The following is a 19,055-nucleotide window of genomic DNA, read 5'->3' as shown; positions in this document are numbered from 1 at the left end:
GAGGACGGAAGAGGAAGAGCGAGACGATTCTGGAGCTGTCTGGCGGCCGCTCGTGCTCCAGGAGAGGATGAGCGTCACCAGACGTCTCTCATAGAAAGCGCCCTCACGCATACACCTCAGAGAGCTCCAGGAGTCCCCCCGCACGGCTTCTCAGAGAGAAGAGCCGCTGAGAGTCCTGAGGGGCTTAAGACGGTGGTGGGAGAATGGCAGAGATGGGCATAAAGTACACCCGGTGGGTTGCGCTTCTACCAAGTAGAGTACAGGATAACTCGTGTTTAATAATACTCTGGTGATAAGTAGAAAGTATGGACTAAACCTTCTTTTACTCCAAGTCAAAAGTAAAGAGGCTTTGAAATGTACTTCAGTAAAAAGTACCCATCTAACATAACGCTGTTTTAAAGATACCGCTGACCCCCTCCCCTTTAATATCTACTAAACACAATAAGTCACTTTTAGCTAATGAATGCTTTCCCACCTGGAACAACGGCAACATGACAACGTTTTCATTGGTCCGCCTCTTCATTTAGAGAAGACCACAGGAAATGACTGGATCACAAGGATCGGTTCAACATCAAAGGCACGCAGATAACTCCTCAATACCATCAATGAATCCACGGCACCCAGAACAGGACATGTCAGACTAAAGGAACCAGCCTGTTGGAAAACTGTACAGAAATAGTAAGCTAGCAGGTATTCCTGTGTTCAACATCTGTGAGAAGTCGAAAAGTACGCAGGTATTTGTGTTGCAAATGTAAAGGAAGCTCGTCAGACAAAAAAAAAAAAACAAAAAAAAAAAAGGAAAATTAGTGGAGTAGAAGTACCTGATACCAGTTTCATCCTGTGGAAGCCGTGGCTACTGTAAAAAGCACCGACAATCATCTCGGACCCGGCCTAAAATAACTGGGATGGCCTACCTGCCTGTCAGCTTCATCTGTGCACAAACTTATCTCCGTGCCCTCATCTGGTCCCATGAGGCCGCGTTCCTGCGTTGTTGGGGACGGGGCTCTGGAAGGAAGCTGCCAGATTTTTCCGTTGTTGTATTTGTCAAATTTCCAGCCGCACTCGAGCTGGTTCTCCAAACCTTACGCGACCCCCACCTTGTAAGTACAGTAACAAAGAATTTGTACTCCAATAACTTCCCACTTCTGGTTATTGGACCAGTGTTGTTGTTTTTATCCGTGTCCAATAAACACCCTCTCCTGAACTTCCAGCCTCTCACGTGGAACCGTTTACATGCACCAGAGTCGCCTGAACACTGAGCGCACGCCAGTTAACGCCACACTTAGTTGAGGCGTTGCTTTTGAGTTGCCTTTAGTTAAACAGTAGGTATAGCAGTGGTTGTCCCCAAAAAATAAGCAGTCTATCTTAACTTAGAGAGAAGTCGTAACATCACAGTGTAGAAATACTCGGTTCCAAGTAAAAGCATTCAAAAGAAGTTTAAGTAGCGTTACTATCAAAGCACATTAACAAGTACAAATACAAGTCCACACCCATTTAATAAACTATATCCATAACATTTAATTACATGTATTATATTGTATTGAGTGTGTGCATCCCTTAAATATTGAATTTGTTACTAAATTATAAATAAATAATTATGATTCTGATGTAAATTAAAGTGGACCTATTATGCTATATTGGAAACATATATTGTAGGGCCATACCTATACAAGACATGTCTGTGAAGGTTTTTGCTTAAAATACCAAACAGATCACCCATTGTAGCCATGCCTCATACTGCTCATACCCCTCTTTTGCAGCCCTGTTAGAGAAACGTGGATTTTGGGTCCTTAGCTTTAAAAAAATAAAAAGAGGAAGCGGAGCTAATGCCTGATCAGAATTCTACCGGAGATAAAGTTAAATTCTGCTGTGATAAAACGCCATCCTGTTCTAAACCACATTGAGGATTATTTCTGAAACAGTATGGAGCTCAAATGCTTTTTCTCTTGCGGGTTTATCACAAGGTGAGTTCTTTTTTTATTTCCTGCTTTTTAAACACATGTGCTCTACACAGTACAGGTTAGCTCTGAGTGTTAGCGAGGCTTGCTAATGTAAACAAAGACGAGATTACGTCCAAAACACGTCAGGCATTGTTTCTGATAGCAACTTTCTGTGGGTCCGCTGCCGATTTGACGTCAGATCGGCAGCAAATCTGTATCCGCTCGTTGTTCACCCGTTTTTAAAGATTTGGGTACGGAGGAAAACAGAGAGGGTTTTATTTTCTGACGCTGCGTGAGTTCCCCGACGCACCGGGGACACATATTTCATTTATGTCTAAAAGACATCACAAAGTGCATTTTGCATGATAGGTCCCCTTTAAGCAGGGCAGGGTGCAAAACATTTAAACACTAAATAATGTTTTCCATACAAGTCATAGTGTGCAGTTTGCCAAATATATGTATATGTGTTGAAGTGTTGCAATACGCAGAAATGAGCGCATTTGTTCATTAATCATCTTGGTACATTTGAACGCTGCGCACTCCAAGTATACACCCGCTGAACCTGAAGGGTGGAGGTAGCTAGCCAAAAAGGAATGAAACCAATGTGAAGAATATCTAAACAGCTATTCTGTACCTACTATCCCCAACACTGTGGAGACTTTAACAGATGGAAAAACTCAACAAATCCATGTTCCATTTCTGGTTAAGGTACCCTTTGCTTTGATTGATGCAACACAATTAGCTCTGTTTACTCGTGGGAAGCCAGTGAGTGATCAAGTCTTTGTTGCTTCACACTAGTAGAAAAGTGGGAAAAAAATTGGTATAGTACACTGATTTAAAAGTAGTACAATAATCACCACATTACGCATTCGGAGGTAGTTCTAGTGTCAACTTTGAAGCAGTAGATAGGTGACCAGCTCCTTGTATTTACTGCCGAAATCAGGTTGCACCTCTCAGACGAGCCCTCTGTGTGATCTGCACCTCAGACCATATCGTGTGACGCTTTAAATATACCTCTGCGGATGGTTCATTTCATGGCCACTTGAACATACAAGGCATGCAGGATTTACCGCCTGATTGTGTCACTTCCTGTGCAGCTCAAGTGTGCTCTAACCGGCTTAGCCTGGGGAAGAATTTTTCTGTTGTGTGTTCAGGGCCTTACAGAGCCTTGGCCTTGACCCTGGGCAGGTGTGTGCCCCCCCCCCCCCTACACACACACACCTACGACACACACATACTGTTCACTCAAAGATGTTCTCAGGTTACCATGAAATAAAAAGACTGGCAAAAGATCTACCAGCATAAAAATTAAAGAGATGATGACATACTAAGCTCCCTAGTGTGTGTGCATGTGTGTTCACATGTGTGTTTGTTCGCAGACCCCTCCCTCCCAAACCCTCCTCAGCAACTTTTGCCTCGCCTCATTTGCTTCATGGTGAAGGGGCTGATTAAATATTTAAAGAATGGAGTACTTTCCCTTGGCATCAGGTGTAACTCACTCCTGTAATCTCAGATAGCCCGGTGCACGGCGCAGTAATTATAGCCGAGTTAACCGCGTGAGGCGGAGAGGGGCCGCGACAGCCAAGCCTTTGTTGTTTATGTCTGCTTACAAGTTTATAGGCCTGTTTTCGCTCTCACTTCCTCCTGTGTGCAGGCATGTGGCGTTTTTGCATCCATTCTTGTAAGAATTATGATATTGTTCTGTTTCGAAATGCAACAGGGCATAATGGTTTTGTGAGCATTATGAAGAAATTGGGTACAGTGTATTTTTTATTTGACTATTACTGCCAATGTGTGAACAATTGTAACACTCTCTGATCAGGCGCCCTTCATAACTGGTCAATAGGTTGTATATTTTGCGCTTTTGATGGTAAATAAATCATTAATTAGTGCTTAATGAATCAGTTAGTGTATAAACTATTTACAGGCTGTGGCTAAACTGGCTATTGGGCTTGTCTTTGCTAATGCAAAATGGAGAAGACTAGCAGTCTGCGCTAAGTGGATAATCATGGCACCTAACCGTATGGAAAGTAATGTGTTCAAGCATTTCATTTTGGAGTCAAAATCATTGATGGAAATAATTTCGAAAAAGTGCAAGACTGTTTGCTCACTTTGTAAAATGCAGCTAACGGCTGCCTGTTACTACAGTGAATCAGAAGAAGCACTTGCAAAGTCTTTTCGGATAGGCTATGTTAATCGAGTTTAAATTAATTACATTAACTTTTTTTTTTTTTAATGTACAGTCGTACAATCTGCAGTTTTGCAAATAATCCATTAGAGAATTGGTTAAAAAGACTTAGGGTTAGGGTTCAAATATTTGTCATCTACTTGCAACCCAGTTGTTTTCATTTTTAATGGTTTATAACTTATCAATAAACCATTACTAACTTATTTACTGATCATTAACGAAGCCACAACTTAAACTAATGTATAAAAACATTACAAAAAGTGCCTAAGGGGGCAGATAATGGGGTCTGCTTATGGAACCGTTTGCAAACCCAGTGGGCGGATGCTCAATAAGTTAAGCTTATTTTCTTAGAAAAGTTTCATTTAGGGAGAAGAACGACAATTACAAGACGCAGGTTGTTTTTTTCATGGGAGAACTGGCTAATCTAAAGTATAAAAACTCATTAAGAAAATCCTATAATCCAAAAAGTATAAAATAAACGACAAGTTTCCAGGTGAGAGGCACTGTTACACAAAAGTTACTTTGCAAAACTCATAACGTGCGCTGTGAAGCCTCGTGCACAGCCCCCTTTAATCTTAAAAACAATACACTTCCAAGTGTGAAGCGCAGCCTAAGAGCCTTTAGAAGAAGAACAATAGATGGCAGTGTTATGCACCTCCAAATGTCTCAGCCAAAGCCCTGCTGAACAGACAATTCAGGAGCTGGAAGAAAGTCACAGTGGGCGGCTGGTTGAACATCAAAGCGCACAGTCACAGAGATACAGTGAAGAGGATATATGCCTAAACGTCTGTTTTGTACTTTGAGTGAATTGTGACTTTAATCCATTTAAGTGCGTACCTCCTCCAAAAAAGATCCCTTGAATGTAAGATGAGTAATAAAGCAAAAGGAGCCACATTCATGCTTTACCTTAATCCTACACACTCTCATTTTGTCACTAATCTGACAGATTTACACCCTTTTATTACCTGAATATACCACCCTCTGCATATTTCACCTCATAGAGAATCCCATTTGAAAAAGCTAAAGTTGTGTATTCATGGTTTATGACAGCGCTTTATCTCAGACAACAGCTGAATAGACTGTGGGGGGAAAAAAGTGAAATGCTACCATAAGTAACAGCAAAAGCTTTTTGACTTTAAAGGTGCTACCAGCTGTTGAGATGATCCTAAATAAAGTTCATTTGATACAGTTATTATTCCATCATGACTTGAATACAAGCCCCATAATTATCCTTCAGAGGAGCTAATATTGTAGCTTTAGGAAAGATGACATGAATTACCTGCTAATGCTTGAGCCTTACTGACTTTATACACACACGGAACCGAGTGAGAAAACCGAGGGAGAGTGACAAATCTTGGTAACCCTTGTCATGTTCCTAAACCTGTTCCTGCAGGCATTTAGATTTAAATAGTTCCATTACAAAATGTGGAAGGTCTCTCTCTCTTTATTTTATGTTCTTGTTCTGCAAACTGCTTTGTTAATCTGTACCGTTGCCAAGGATATTTATGAGTTTTTGGCTAGTGATTCATTCAAATAAACAAACTCACTCACTGTTTCCACAGCAGGGAGAGTGCGGCTCCACAGTGTACTGTAATGATCAATGAGGGTTTCAACATCTGACTAAATGCAGGACCTCGTCATGTTGCGACGCCCCTAGAAACCCAGCTCGTGTGGTTGCATTTGGAAACGTCGTAATTTCTTACATGTGTCTGTGAGGGTGTGAATTTACATACTTTAAAGGTCCCCTATTGTACTGTTTTTCATCAATATATTATAGGTCTCAGATATATACAAAACATGTCTCTGAAGGCACGAAATACCAAACAGATCGTGCATTGTAGCATCCCATAAACCCCTCTGTTTCAGCCCTGTTCAAAAGTGCTGATTCTCTGTCTTTTACTGTAGATGAAAATAAGGAGCCCCTCCCAACGCCCCTCTGAGAGATATTTGGTTAAAAAGAACTCAATGGTGCTCTAGGAGGAGATTCAGGTGATAAGGTGGGCGGGGTGTCACCTTGGTTGGTTATTGGCTAATGGTAACACAACCCAAAAAAACAATATGACATCATAAAGTGGCTAAAATCTGATCAGCTCATTTTCAGACAGGTTTTTATATAAATGGAGCAGGACAAAAAGAGAGCGAATCTTTTTTCCTGAAACTTTCAGAATCTCTTTTGTGATGGCCCCAGAGCCTGGGGCCTGTGAGTGTGTGAATGTTGCAGGTCCTGCGATGGGGTGGAGCTGAAGAGGCCAATCAGTGTGATCGGGGACACCTGGCCGGAGGTGCTATTTAAGCCCAGCTGCCCGGAGTCACAGGGCGGTCATGACTCTCTCAAAGCCTGCTGCGGAAAGACTCCTTTCCCCTCGTCCATCCTCTCCTGTTTTTGGTGTTGCCAAATAAAGTGCCGTGGTTTTTTTGAAACTTTGAGCGTCTCTCCACGTTTTTTTGTTGTGGCCAACGAGCCGGTCATAACACTTAACACAGAGGGGACACAGGTTTATGTATAAAAGACATGAAAAAGTGGATTTTGCATAATTTGACCTTAAATTCGTATTGGCATGTCTGCTGCAGCTTTAATTATGTGGATTGATTTTAAGGAGAATTCATCTCAAGAGTGATGTAACTATGTCACTCTTTCCAGTGGGAACAATGAAGAAGCTCTCCCGCAATGCTTTTGTTTCACCCTCACGATCTACATTGCCTCAAATGCTCTCAGAGGTTGTTTTTCACATGTGCTTTGGAAGATGATAGAAAATCTCCCAGGTTGCACCGAGTGGGTGGAGGTGAGTTTTTGTGAAACGGCTGTGTGAGAGGTGCTTGTTTTCCCACAAGAAGTCTCCAGGGGATTCCCCTCCCCTCTCACTGCTGTAAACCAGCATCACCGTGCTGCTGATGGACGTCTCTGTTTGGCAGGTGCTCACATACTTGGCGCCTACTGTTGCCCATAGCGATGAGGCTGTCAGGGCAAAATGCCTTCTAAGAGTGCAAGAGAACATTATATTTCACATTATCTCAGAACAATAGGCCATTTCCTGCTCGCTGCAGGACAGAAAGGCAGATCAGGGGCTGCCAAGCTCAAGGAAGGGAGGAGAGGTTGGCGTCTGAAGGGGGAAACTGTACGAAGTTGATGAATTGTTACGTAGGTGGTTCCAGAATGGGTGCAAGCTAAACCAAGCTGCCAGTTAGTGTGGGCAAGAACAGAAAGAGAGTGTTTCTGGTGAAATTTGAACAGAAACACTTGTAGATACTTTTAAGCCTGTTTTCCGAAGAGCCTTTTTCCATATTTTGGAGCCTCTGTAGCCTACATTTTATACATAAAAAAAACAACCAAAAAAGTTACAAAATGACATATTCAATTAAATGTTTTTAAATTCAAGGCTTCATTGTCATTTGCACATTAGCTACAAAACTGTAGCTAATGTGCAAATGGCAATGAAAAACTTAGATCACAGGCTCCTCCAACAGTGCAACCAGTGGCGGCAGGCCCATAGGGGCGCTAGGGGCGCCGCCCCCCCTTTTCCCACATGTTTGATTTTCATTAAAAAATTAAAAATAAATTAAAAAATATATTTCCAAAAGATATATATATATTTTTTTTAAAGAACAAGGTAAATATTATATAGTTGGTATCAGTAAAATGTATAATCTACAATAAAATCTCGTTTACATTTTTTTTACGATGTCTAAAGTTACTGATAAATCACATGTTTCCTGGCTGGCCGCAGCGTGTATCATTACCCTCTCTCGTCCGGGCGGTAGAAAGGAGCCCTCAGCCAGAGCAGCAGCAGCCAACAAGCTGACTGTTGCTATCTGTAAACTATGCTGCCGAAACATAATTTCAGCCAATCAGCGTCGTCAGATCTGATGCTCAAAGGGGTCCCTTTCAGCGCCCTGGCCGTGTCTGTGAGTTGTTTGGACTCTCTGTTTAGACTCGTATCCAAGGTGACGCTACAGTAGGGGATGGCTGCGTCTGCAGTTGTAGACTCCGTTGCTAGTGGATCGCCGGAGCTGTAGATTAACATTTGCATGCTTATTGTAGTTGTAAGGGCAATGCCTGTAGCACCATGGAGCATATGTGTGGGCTGGACCTGTATTTTACAGGAAAGGAGTGATCAGAGGGTCGAGTTGTCGATTCTTGTTCAGTTTTCATCTTCCTCACCCTCTCAGACTTTGAGTTGCGCGCGCTGCTAAAGAGACACGCTACCATGGAAACCAAACAATGGAGTAGCTTTATTAAAGTCCGAGTGGAAACAGTCGTGAGTAAATCTTATTTTGTCAGAAATCGGGAGAAATGCGGGAGTCTCCCGCGAAAATCGGGAGGGTTGGCAAGTATGACACACCTGGGGGAGCTTGGCCTCCGCTGGGTCTGCACACACACACACACACACACACACACACACACACACACACACACACACACACACACACACACACACACACACACACACACACACACACACACACACACACACACACACACACACACACATACCTTGATCTAACATGCCAGAGGCTGTTCACCTTGGAGACCTGCTGCACACACACAATGTTCGTATTTAGTCTCCTGATTTTAAATGTGAATTAAATCATTTGAGTCTTCCCAAAGCACCAGCGTTCTGCAGTTTGTGTGGGCCTACTGTACTGTTGCATAGGAAGATTCATAGCTAACCACACTGAAGATTATGGATTATCTCATATTTTTAAACCTCAATTTGTCCTCCCCCCCACTGAGTGCAACATATATAGATATAGGACATCAAAGAAACAGCGCAAGAGAATACAAACAAAATATAAATAGTGCAAGAAGATTCTATATACAAGTTAATTGAATCTGATATATTAGATAAATAATTTGAAAGATGCAAACAGATGAATGTTTATCGATGTTCTTTAAAGAGTTCAGGTGTTTAATAATTGTATGGCCTGTGGGATAAACAGGCCATAATACAGCGCAGTATCTTAATACAGCATATATATATTGAAGATTTCATACCATGTCTCTCAATTTTCTGATACTCACTCATATCCATATCTCACCTTTGTGGTTTTACTCATAACAGTGACCTGTTTCTCAGTTTGTTTACGCAGGCGAACAAAATAGTCAGTGTTCCTGTTCTGAAGTGACGTGGTTTCGTTTGGAGATTACGTTAAGGACTGCTTGGGACAATGGCACTGTGGGATAGCTTTCCCCACGTGCCAAACATATCGAAGTCGGCGCAGTCAGAGAGACTAAATCAAAATGAAAATATAACTTTTGCTGCATGGCATAGACTTTACAATTTTTTCTTTCTTTCGACCGCCACTCTTTCTCGGCTCTTCATCTGGGTTAGGATTATCCTGGACCCGTTTCAGAGTCTTTTTTAATATTTATTCATCACTCTGCATCTTGTCACCGAGCCACTCATGTGCATCACTTAATTATAATGTCTTAAATTAACAAGGTCATTAGTGTGCAACCTGCTGCCACCTTCTGGCCTGGAAGAATATTTAATTACTTAGCTTAAAAGAACACGTTTCTTTTGCATTTTTTGAATTTTTTTCGACATGCCTATGACTTTTTTGTCATTTTTAACGACATGCTATACTACGCCTGGTTTCTAGATACTATACCGTGCCTTATTTCGACATAAAATACCATGGTTATTTTCGGCCATTATTTCAAAGCAACATTCCATTGCTTTGAATTTACTTTTATTAAAAGTGACTAACATAGGCTTCAATAGAGCGCCACAGTGACGCGTCCTAAAACCCGGAAGTAAGCTGCGCATGGGTTCCTTCGACAAAAAAGCAATGCAATTTCTCCATAGGATTTCTGAATATAGCTCGAAATATGGTCTGTGGTTGACACACATGTAATAGACGGATCACGTTTTGTTCAGTCGGATAATCTCCACATGTCTACTCTACTTATATGATTTTCTAATCATAAATCTATCGATCATAAATCTACCGATTAGAAATTGCATTGCTTTTTTGTCGAAGGAACCCATGCGCAGCTTACTTCTGGGTTTTAGGACGCGTCACTGTGGCACTCCATACCATAGACATACAGACGCAATTTGGGGTTAAGTGTCTTGCCCAATAACACCTGTTTGATATTTTAGACTGCAAGGGCTGGGATCAAACCACCGATCTTCTGATTGGTAGATACTAATTTACCTGCTGAGCTAGCCTGTACGCTGTCACAGAACTGCCAGAGGTAGACTTCAATTATATTTACAGTGCTGTAGTAAGCTAGCTGGTCAATCTGACAGATTTTTAACACATCGTGTTAACACAGAAAACAACTTGGAGGTCAGTCGGGGTCACTGGCTCCCCCTCTACCCCACCTAGATTCCTCCAGCTATTTAGCAAAGGCCCCAAATGCTTTGCAACCTCTGGAAATACATTTTCACTGAGAGCTCTTTCTCTCTTTCAACCCTTTCTCTGGGTTGCATAACTGCTCTTGTGTTGTATTATTGAAACGTTTGGCTCTGATTAGAGCAGCAGATGAAACGGCTAAATGCTAATGTGTGATTTCCCAGGGGGCCGCCCGGTTTCATGGGCTGCAGGTGTTTGTAGGGGAGGAGGAGGGCTTTTAAAGCGCATCAATGCCAATTACGCCCTGTATTGTTTATATTTTCGGTTACTCATCGGAGCAGGTAAGCACTTCAGGTTTGCTTCCTAAGTATTTTCGTGGTGCCTGCGGAAGCCCTTTACAGTTGGTATTGAACCCCTTCTCCTGTGAGCTGTTAAAATCAGTCAGGCATTACATATGAGTAATGTTTGGAGCACCACAGCCTCTCCCTGGCTTTGCTATAGCAAGCAACATGTTATTGATTATCTTGATGGACGCAAACCCTCCCACATATCAGCCGTAGGTCATAGATCTATTGTTTTCTTCTCAATAAGATCCGTGATACCTGAGCATATTTCAACATTTGCGCATCGTAGGTCTAAGGTGATTCTGCTTTGCATTTATGTCGAGATATGTTTTTACAGCTCTGGGTTCAGAACAGCCAAAGGCTTCCAGCTGTTTGATATCCTCTGAGTAAACTGGGTTACCTTCAGGATTATGCATCACAAGTCCAAGGTGAGTAACTCTCCTTTACTGTCCCGTTTAACCCTGTCACTCTTTTGAATCCCTCCGTCTTCATCTTTCTGGGATGGACTGTTCTTTTTTCTGCTGTGCAGAGCAGGAAGGCTGAGCCTCGCGGCTTCCTTTCCCTTCTCCTTCATTTAATTTTTTTCTACAATACATCGGGGCAGATTTATCACCTTGCACCGTTTTCTTCCCGAAAGCGTCGGAAAAGGAGGGGAATTATTCCTGGGTCCTGACAGGGGGGCCTCAGGGTGGTGGGCAAGGGTGGGGAGATGTGTTGTGAAAGAACGAAAGAAAGAAGGAAGCAAAGTGGATGCTTGAGACAGAGTTTGAAAAATGTGACTCAACGCTGCCGAGGAGAAAAAGGGGGATGAGTATAATTGATTCTGACGACCCGAGTCGGATGGCAGTCTTCCCCAGGGGGGAGACGGTGAGCTGATCCCAGCCGGAGTCACCATTGTAGGGGGAAGGGGCACGGGGCGAGACAGGGGTGGAAATGGAGGTGTGTGGAACATATATCTCTGCCTGTTTTAAATAGACACACATACACACACACACTCAACAAAGTAATGAAACACATCACCTTCCTGTCATGCTTTGAACAAAATGCACTGAATCCAGGCCACCCTCTTTACTCGATTCAATTTTTAGTTAACTTCATTACATATGCATGAGTTAATTGACCTATCAAATCAGTGATGGGAATCTCCCCACTTGTCTCTTTTCTTGTCTTAATTGCAGGTGGGAGTGAGGAGAAACAATGGTTAGATAATGGGATTCAGCTCTCAAATCAAAACGTCACTTTCTCTTACACACACAATTCTGTGCAGAGGAACCTTCTTCCTCTTATTAGTCCACGCCCACGGCTCCATGGAGCCAGACTAAATAAATAAATTACTGATTCAGATGCCTGCTTACTTGCTAACCTTGTTAGCTTTTGCGCTACAGCAAACAGAAATCTCCTTGTTTGTGTGTGTGAGTGTCTGGTTTGATTGTATTGACTACTGTTATATCCGTGTGTATGCTCATATTAAGGGTCTATTTCTCTTCCAGCAGGCCTCATTCATTAACCTTATGTGTAAGACTGCTCAGTGAATGTAGGTTACTGCTCAGGCAGACATAATTCCCTGAAGGCGAAGAGAGGCATTAGCATGCCGTTATCTCGCCACATTCCCTGGAGCTAAGATGACTCCAGAAAGATGCTCTCTGTCTCGTATGAATTTTTCTGGACACACAATCATACAAGCTATACCACACACACACACACACACACACACACAAACGCACACACACAGGTAACAAAAAAAGAAGCGGATGTCAGAGCAAAGAATGAGGACAGAAGTAAAATAGGCCCATCCTGACAGAATAAAGACAATCGCACCTTTTCATCAGCTAGATGTTTTGATCTGAGCTGATTTTGTTTACACATCAATCATGGAGAAACATGGGACGGGGCAGAATCAGCCCTTTATCCTGACAGACTTTACATTGAGGGGATTGAGGCTCAGAGAGTTATATGAGAAGAACGGAGAGGATTGGAACAGATGGCAGGAGACCCCCTGGGCGAATGGCGCCTACCCCGCTGAACGCTGGGAGCCCTTGACCATCTGGACCAAAAGGCAATGAGCAGCACCCTGTAGCGGATTCCCCATCCAAGCGACATGGAAAAGAAAAGGCGTGCACACTGGGTACAATGTCACCAACATGATGTCCATCAGCTCCATGTCAGAATAAGGTGTACCACATGCACTCATGTTGAATGATCAGATTTACAGGAATGAAGGGCACGCTGGGTTGGAGGTTTAAATCGTTTAACTGCTGATTCTTCCTGGCACATCATACAGATACAGTTTGTCTTTTTGTCTTGTCTATTCATGTAGGAACTTACTGGAACGTATGAAGTTGGAGCAGTTGGTTAAGCTAGCTCCTTTGGCAGAAATAATGTCTCCTACAAATCAAAAGCATATTCTTGTTTTGGCGCGGTTAGCTGTCCAGTCGCCTGTAATCGCTGAAGAGAGCATGAAAGATTGGATCCATTCGGAACAGGAGAGAGATATATATATTTATTGAAGGAGTTAATGTAAACCAGAGACTGAGTTGCACACAAAAGTCTGATCTTCATATGAACATTTTATTCTTAAGGGGGGCTTACTCAATCCATCCATCCATTTATGTTATCTAGCCTGACATTAAATGTAGAAAGTGTTGTCAGACCGATTTATATATATATAAAAAAAATATATAAATAATTTCTCAAGTCTTGTCATGCAGATCATTAATAATTTGTCTGTGTGTATTAATGTTCTCCGCATTCTGGTAGAAAAAACTGTTTATGAACATTATTAACATTATAACATTATCATATGTTTTGAATTATGACACACACACACAACACGCCACAGTTTGGATTATACACTATGGAAAATACCCTGCACTCATGCTTGTACATACGTTCAAATGATTTAAATACACATAAGCAAGGCCAGAAGCAGACTGTGAATGATCAACAACAGAAGAAGCAGAACGTTTTGCAAAGAACCTAATGAAAAAAACTTTAAGTAGATATTTGGTTGTAAATCAATGATTGTTGGATTCAATCTCCCCCTAGTGGATATACATTGTAAAGTTACAGGAAAATAGGACTTAGAACGCTTTCTGTGATCTGATGTAACTGACATACACTTCATTTAAAGTGGACCTATCATGCTATATTTGAATAATATATTGTAGGGCCATACCTATATAAAACATGTCAGTTTTTTTTTTTTTCAAAATACCAAACAGACCATGCATTTTAGCCATGCCTCATTTNTGTCAGTATAATAATAATAATACATTATATTTGTATAGGGCTTTTCAAAGACTCAAAATCGCTTTGCAATATAAGGGAAGGTTAGGGGTGGGGGGTATTGGACTATCAAACTTGATCAACCGGCATGGATTGATGGGGGGTGGGATATGAGTAGACAAGAGGAGAAGACATGAGTTTTGAAAAGGGACTGGAATACTGTGAGGGTCTCAGAATAGCAGAGATCTTTGCATCAATATGTTCAAAACGTTTTTTTTCAAAATGTAAAAAAATGTCTAAAATTATAAATAATGAAAGATTAAATATAAAATATTTCTAGTGTGAACCAAAATATAATACTAAATACTATACAAGTGATTTTTCTTAACCAAAATGACAAAAATGGCATAAAAACACATATTCTTCTAATACGGGTCCTTTTAGACTTTTTTTTTGACTTATGGAATAGTGTAGGGTCCAGTCACTCGTGCATCTATGGGTTAAAAAATCTATGTGAAAAAAAAGGTTAACGAAGTCACAGTAAAGTATGGCATCCAGTTCCATAAAAAAATGTAATGGTATATTTTGCCATGAAAACATATGATTAAAAAAAACATTGTTTAATATGCCATAATACTGCACAATGGACACTGAGCAGTATTAATTAGAGATACATGTGTGCGCTCTGTGCTCAAATACCTCCCTATTAGTCTGATAACAAACGACCCACTGAAACAAAGCAATTTATGTCTCATTCATCAGTATTCAGTCCTCTGCCTCCAAGTCAAGAGCAGTAAATATTCGTAATGGTATTATTGTTTATTTGCTTGCCCCCTGGATGACTTTTTAAGTGTTATTATAAATAAAGCTTTTCAAAGCAAATTCTGCATTATCTTTATTTAATGTGCCTGACAGAGTGATTTGAATGTTAGGCAGCCAATTCTGTGGTCATTAAGGTGGCATTACAAGCCACGTGGAAGGGGTTAGATATATTGCAATTCCCAGCATGACAGAATTCGGTATAAAGGAGGGGTGATTGCAGTGAAACGTGTCTCACATACTGATAGAAAGACACTTGAATTTAAACGGAACATTACCGAGAACTGTGAAGTGCTGCAGCCGGGTCAAAGAAGCCTTGGGTTTACACTTGCAGTCAGAAATTAAAGCTATGAAAGATAGACCCGGTATTTTTAGTGTATGTCCAATTGGAAGAGTCAATGTAACTTTGATTGTATTGCCACCGAGAAGTTGGTTATGGATATGATCATAATGTTTTGTATTTTCCTTCATTTGCAACAGATTTAAAATATAGTCTTTTAGATGTGTAATTGTTGAGATTTATACCAATGTATATATTCTAAAGGGAGCCATTTCAGAGAGTCATCCTCACTCCAACAAAATAAAACATTTGAAAAACCTTCCTCGCATATAAAAAAACAATGCAGACACATGCTACACAGTTAGCTTCCACCAGGGGGCAGTCTGAAGCTGCGGAAGGAGTGCTACACAGATGGAATCATACTTTATAAACAAGGAGACATCTCATAAGAGCAAGGCCTTGTTTTATTATCATAAAGGCTCAATATGATCACGTGAGTGTCACAAAATAGGGTCACACGTTTGGCTGGCAGGCAGAACCAATCGTATGAAACAAGATAGAGGGAAGTAGTTATTTCACATGCATCTGAAACATATAAATGAGGATGTGTGAGTGTAGGTGTGCACGCTGTGAACCGCATGGCACAAGAAGAAGAAGAATAATACTAAAACACAGCATAGCAGAAGTGAGGCACGTTTCCTGCCAGCGTCCTCTGCATAGGAAGCAGGCAGATGAAAAGAGGTTTCAGTGGCTTCAGCAGGGCTCTGTAATGCAGCTCAGCGTCTACATCAAAGCCCATTACATTTGAAGAATGCCACAGCTTTTCTGTACTAAATTGATCCATCGGCTTGCGCTGACTCCCTGCTAGTGTATGACTGAGTAAGGATGACAGGCGTTTTGTAGGAGTTATCGCAAAGGGGGAACCGGCTGTGGCTGTGTGTGCGTGCACTTGTACTTCTACTGTTAAGAGGACCAAATTCCCCCACATGGATAGAAAATCTTCTGCAGGATGGATATATTTTTCTGGTTTCGAATTAAGGTTTAGGACCAAAGTTGAAATGTATGTTTATGTAAAGGTCAAGGAGTCATGAAGAGAAGACAATGGATTCCGTCCTGAAAAGCATCTGAATACACACAAGTGTATGGGAATCTTTTGTAATGATCCCTCAAAACAATGGAAGAACTCACTGGGATCTCTCCACTAAAATAGACTTGTATAACAGTGAGAGAGCCATGGAGAACATCAGAGGATGAATGCAGCTCTGTTGTCATAGGAACAAAACCCAGCATGTCAAAGCTTGATGTCAAGAGCAGAGGTATCAATTATGAAATGGAGAAACTTTGTCTTTGAAGTGAAAAGCATTTTGTTTACCTTACAAATCCTGTAAGACAACATGCGGGGAGCTAATTCCCGCAGATATGAGGAAAGGTGAATTAAAGCAGGAAGTATTGAAGTGAAAGGGAGATAGTGGGAAAGAGCTCAGGTTGCCAAATATATGTGTGTATTTGTGTGTGTGTGTTTTCTGCAGTGCTCCATGGCCCTCTTCTTTGGAGGATTGCAGTTTTTCATGTGTGTGTGTTCTCCTGTGGATGTGAGGCTGATAAACCTTGCTTGTTTCTGTCTTTGTATAATCCTCTTGACTGTCAACAAGATGATAACCCATGAGTACGCTCTTGTGTGACAGTGCCTCTGAGAGCCAAGGTAAACATATTGGCCACCTACTTCTGTTAGCACCATGGGACACTTAAATATAAATGCTTTGCTATAAAACACACAGTCATGCAAATAAACAAAAACCCAGGAAGTCTTTCCTTACAAATATGAAACTTGTTGATTCAAGCCTTAAACTTTTTATTTGTGAGGCGGATGAAAGAATTTTACCTTCCACATTTTATCATTGACAGTTTACTACATCAAAAAAACGGATGAGAAATCTCTACAAAGAAGGCAGAACTGGCACAGATGGGGTTTGAGGAGGAATAAAAAACCTGGCAATCCTTTTATATTCTGGTGATTCCATAAAATAAAATACTCAAAACAAATTAAGCAGATAGGGATCGCCTGCTGGGAGATGAAGGACAGGAGAAACAGGAAGCGGGGTGACGCTGCAGGAGATACGATGTCACAGAACTTGCTCACTGATACATAGAGTTACTGCCTGCTGAGACACACACCTGGCTGTGAGCTGCTTTCTTTACAGTTGTGCAAAGCGGACTGTGTGTGCAAGGACACAGAAAGACTGACATAAATATAATATTCAGCAGTCCTTCAGAGAACCAGTTTTAAACAAGTCATGTGAGCTTGTCTGCATTCTTGACTCACCGTCAGGATGGTGTATTGTTCAAACAATATATGTTTGAAGGTTTTGTGTTTATGTGTGTTGGATGTCAGTTGCATACTCCAAGCTAAATTCAATGTGTTTGCAAAGTTTGTTTTGTGACCACAAATAGCACCCAATTTGGCTTGCACTCACTGTTGTGCACAAAGACAAATTGGGTGCTATTTGTGGTCACAAAAACAACATGTCACCTGATTTGTCTTAGCTTTGTAGTTTTATTGATTTGTGATGTATCTATTTCCATTCTTTCCAAAGAATGAAACCTCACTGACCCACTTTTGGATGAGTCATTGCAAATAAATGTTCTCCAGCTAAATATTGTTCAACCTTAAAGTGGACCTATCATGCTATATTTGAATAACATAGTGTATGACCATACCTATATAAGGCATATTTATACTTTTTATTTTTCAAAATACCAAACAGACCATGCATTTTAGCCATGCCTCATTTTGCTCTATTTGCTGTATTCCAGCCCTGTTTTTGCAAGGGCTGATTCTGTTGCAAATGAGCTGCAGCTGACCACACCCCCCTGCAAAGGAGGGGGGCGTGGCACGAGTGACATGTTACCATGCTGTTACCATGCCACGGCAACCTCTCATTCCCCTGATAGGTGGAGAGTTGCCCATATAGGCGGAGCTCTCCGTTTCTGACGTCAAAGCAATGAGACAGAGTATGGAATTTTATCAAGAGAGAGAGAGAGGAGAGAGAGAGAGAGAGAGAGAGAGAAGGGCAGGGACGTGGAGAAAGGAGGAAATTTATGCAGGAAGGCTCAGATTGAGGAGAAGATTCAGAACACAAGATAGGGATGAGCAGACAAAGGACGGTCGCCCTCTGGGGCCAGGGTTAGACGTGTATTACAACTGAAGCAATTAATCAGTTTGGATTACTGCCTGGCAATTATACCAATTAATAAAGTAGATTGCTTATTTCTTATTGCTACATAACTTGCACAATGGAATCGAACCTGGGTAAAATGTACGTGCAGACTATGTTATGTCCTTAAATAACTTAGTTAGGATCGCAATAATGATTTATACAAAAATATAGTATTATTTATTTGATTAACAATAAGGCAGTTAATTTACTGTTTCATATGTTTAGTGTTCCCTTTTATATATAATAAAGTATAAACTGGAAAATGTTTTGTTAAACTAAGTAGTAATTTTTATTCCTCGTCTTACCTTCATGTATTGGTGTTTTTCTTACCTCCAATTCAACCTAGATTCCCACCTGTGGTTACCTGGGCTTCCTGACGTCAAAAATGGACCTGGACCCCCGTGAAGGATTGGAGTCCAATTGATCCACTTTACCCAATAGCATCGACATTAAGTCTTTGAGGGCATGGCGCACTTCATCCAAATCAAAGAGGAGTTAGCAAACTAGAGGAGTGTCTCTGGCTAACAAACTCCTGAAGAATTATAGACTCTATCTTCTGGCATGTCCAGTCCACAAGGGCCTGCCCTAGGCGTATCCAAGAATGAAAAATGTTTGGGCCAAAAAAAACTACAAAGTGCCAATATAAGCAGGCAAAATGTCAAGGGATATGTATCTCCAAGCTGAGAAAGCTCCATTTCAAGATTGGTTTGATTACTGGCTGTAACGGGGGAAAGCAAGAAG

At 41.3% G+C, this 19,055-nt stretch overlaps 1 protein-coding gene across 1 annotated transcript in view; it reads left to right on the top strand.

Moving 5' to 3' along the window:
* The window catches only part of zeb1b (zinc finger E-box binding homeobox 1b), a gene marked incomplete at its 5' end in the record, with an annotated part of 240,925 nt that overhangs the window by 111,930 nt on the left and 109,940 nt on the right, over window positions 1-19,055 (top strand). The gene's annotated exons all lie outside the window — the stretch shown is intronic.

Source organism: Notothenia coriiceps, unplaced genomic scaffold, assembly GCF_000735185.1.
Source record: "Notothenia coriiceps isolate Sejong01 unplaced genomic scaffold, NC01 NC01_scaffold00020484, whole genome shotgun sequence".
Lineage (NCBI taxonomy): Eukaryota > Metazoa > Chordata > Actinopteri > Perciformes > Nototheniidae > Notothenia > Notothenia coriiceps.
Note: the sequence above shows the minus strand (reverse complement) of the source record. Positions and strands in the feature narration are given on the sequence as shown.